Source organism: Octopus bimaculoides, chromosome 4, assembly GCF_001194135.2.
Source record: "Octopus bimaculoides isolate UCB-OBI-ISO-001 chromosome 4, ASM119413v2, whole genome shotgun sequence".
In the NCBI taxonomy this organism is placed as follows: Eukaryota; Metazoa; Mollusca; class Cephalopoda; order Octopoda; family Octopodidae; genus Octopus; species Octopus bimaculoides.
In genome coordinates this window covers 126,066,881-126,070,583 of record NC_068984.1, presented here as the reverse complement: position 1 = coordinate 126,070,583, position 3,703 = coordinate 126,066,881, and positions in this window count along the sequence as shown.

The window sequence follows — 3,703 nt, the reverse complement described above, 5'->3', positions numbered from 1 at the left end:
TAGTGACAACTTATAGCAGACGACTGTTATATGTTCAATGTCCGGAGTTTAATCCACGCATGTGCAGGGACTAGTTCCGGAAGGAATACAGGAAGAGTTTCATGCGCATGCGTAGAGTTCGACACCCAACTTTGGCGCCTTTTCTCAGTCTCTTCGTTGACTGATCTCCGTCGAGCCAAGACGTCCAACAGCGGAGCTCTCTAACATGTCAGCACCAGAGCTTCACAAATAACTGCTGCCTGTTTTCACCATAAATAAATATTGTTGTGTTGATAGTTCGGAGTTCTGCGTTACGTTGTTATTTAGAATTTAATATAGGAAAGCAGGTGTACACCTAATGGTGTATAACCAATTTCCTATAGGAGTTAGTAGAAGGCTCAGTACTAGATTACTTGTACAAAACACTGTTTAGAAAACAACCCTCAGCACCCAAATCGTACATACGTCACTCATATTGCAGAAAAACCTATGGTGAACCCACCAGTAATCAGACAATACCCAGCTATGCCGGATACTGCAAAATGAGCATCCTTGTGAGAATAATGAAGAATGTGTCACAAATATGCCAACGCCATGAATGGTGGAAGAACATTCAGTAGGTTATCTTTCGAAAGCAGTTCCCTGTTTACATCCAAAAGGATAGGCTTAGAGTATATGAAAAAGCCAAGAAGAAATTTTAAAATATTTTTTTAAAAGGAATGTAGATGGAGTTGGCCAAATATATAAAATTTTGGAATAGAGTAGTTAGAGATAATAATGGTTTCAAATCATGGATCACAGCCAGCAGTTTTAGAGGTGGGGATTGAGTCAGATTCATTGACCCCAGTGTTCAACTGGTAAATATTTTATCAACCCCGAAAGGATGTAAGGCGAAGTTGCCCTCAGCAGAATTTGAACTCAGAACGTACAGTCGGAAGAAATGCTGTTAAGCACTTTGTTCGGGTGCTAACAATTCTGTTGCCAGCTCACTTCCGTAGATACAACAACAACAACAACAGCAACAACAACAAATTAACCGAAGCCAGAACGTGGCACGATACGCAATAAGTTTAGAGTTGTGTTAGTGACCGGATTAAGGAAGCGCGAAGAAGACTTTTGACAGCAACCTCAAGAAATATGCGAAAAGTGAATGCAATAGATTCTATGTGTTCTTAAATAGCTAATACGATTGTTTTACGATATAACTGTTTTAGTGTTAACAAATGGTTTCACATAAAGTCACTTGTCAAACAGTAATTCCGAAATATATTACACTCCCTCCTTCAAAGTAAGAGGTGTGACTATATACACCTATAGATAGATTATTTCATCCAACTTCCTGGGATTTTCTTTAGTTTCCATTATATTAGTGATGTTACCGAATTGGACTGCCGTATTGAATTAGATATAACATAGCTTGGGTCTCTCCCGCACCGTTTTGTATCTTGCTTCTCTGTTTCTTGGTGAATTTAAGGCCTTCCGGATCACGAACCTATTGTTTCCATGCATAAAAAGACTGCTTCGTATTGTAACAATGAAGTCACGTCTGTGTCCTGTGTATGATTTTAAATTGCAACCGGTAGCGGGGCCTTGTTCTCAGGCATACTCTGACTCGGAGTAGTAGCACCTGTAAGGATCCCAGCCATTAGTTAATTATATGTCATGGAATTGTTTCTGAAGATCACTCACAGACACATCGAAGGATCCAAGGCAGATAAATCCTTTCAGTTCTTTAGCTGCTCATCTAAGAGAAGATAACTCCATAGAACTCCTGCATCCTGATAACGTCTCGACTTGTAGTACATCTTGCACCAGACCAATACAAGTTTCAAGGACGAGTGACTGGGACAAGCTCTGCACAAACCATGCCTACTATAGTAATATTCATCGCGCAAATTGCTCAACAAACAAAGACCCCAGCACCAACACTGTGTAGCTGTGTTTTACTGAGCCTTCATTCGTGGAAGAGATACGAGAGTTCAACCAAGATCCCACCTAGTATCTGAAGAAAAAATCAGAACGGCTATCGACAAGGACAATCAACTACCAGATAAATCTAAACCGTTCGCAGAGTTCTTGAAGGTATGAAAGCTAAAAATCTGTTGTTCTGTTATTCGTTGATTTCTTCAAGGTTTTCTATTCGAATCAGAGGGGTAAAATGGAAGAAATACAGCTAACTTGTGATAAACCAGATGAAACAGCCAAAGCCATTATGATGCTCTACGAAAACACCTATGCAACGGTACGATCTCCAGATGACGGGACAGGTTTCTTGGAAATTGTTGCAGGAGTGCTTCAAGGTGACACTTTGGCTCCCTATATTTTCATCATTAGCTTAGATTACGTCCTCGGAACTTCTATCGAAAGACAATTGGTTCACACTACAGCTACGAAAGAGTAATATATATCCTATCACATAAATCACCAGATTATGCTGATGATTTTAATGCTGTTTTCCGATGTAATGAACCAAGTAGATACCTTTCTCCATAGTCTTGAACATTCAATCAAAGATATGAGTCTCCATGTTAACTCAGACGAAACAGAATACATAAGCTTAAATCAAAACGGAACAATCAAACAGTATTTGGCAAACCTCTCAACTGTGTAGAAGAATTTACTTATCTAAATAGTAAAATCTCTAGCTGCGAGAGCTTTGTAAATACAAGCATTGGTAAAACCTAAGGAGCCATCGACAAGTTATCTCTAGTGTGGAAATCCAAACTTCCAGACAACATGAAAAGGAGCCTCTTTCAAGCAACTGTTGCCTCTGTTCTATTGTATGGCTGCTCAGCATGGACCCTTGCCTCAAAATTGGAAAGAAGATTGGATGGAGCCTACACTCGAATGCTATGAGTGACATTGAACCTCATCTGAAGAGATCGTCTGACCAATGAGCGATTGTATGGGAACCTTCGTCCAGCATCAGACATCATCAAAGAGCGCAAAGTCAGATTCGCAGGGTATTGCAGGAGAGCTAAAGACAAAATTGTTGGTGAAGTTTTTTTTTTTATGAGACCCTACGAAACGAGGAGCTGACAGGGGAAGACAAGCCAAGACCTATATCAAGTAGATCTGTGACGACATAAACTGCAATCCTTCTGACCTGCTGAATATGATGAACAATAGAACTGAATGGCGACAAAATCCACAGGAATCTATGCAAGCAGTGTAACCGGTTTCTTACGGAAAAGTCGACATACCGTCAAAGTTTTTCCGTCAGTCCCTGAAACACTCATAGATGTATGGATGGAAGGATTCGCAAAGACTCTTTTCTGGCTTGAGAATATCAAAAGTGTCTGACAGTGGTGGCCGGGCAGCTCAATCTATGTACATCAACTGAATTCGCCTGAGTCGCACATTTGAAGCAGTTGCAAGGGTGGCACAAATGAAGAATCGAGGTGAAACGAAAACGTAATTTTGAGCTGAATTTTGTTCATCGTTAATCCGAGGAAAGGATTCGAAATTGCATTCAACCAGTCCGAGGAGTGTGGTGCTTAGATTTTCTGACAATATGAAATGGGTATTTGTAAATTTGTCATAGATATTTTCTTGAGAAATAATCTGCCTTTTACTCATTTTCGCACATGATATATCGAATCAAATATCGCATAATTCACAAAAAAAAAAGAAAAAAAAAATCTAGAACATCTGCCGAAGTTACGAAGGCAATACTTGCGCTCCATCTTCGTCGTTTCTTTCCGTTCTTGCCGTGGAATGGTAT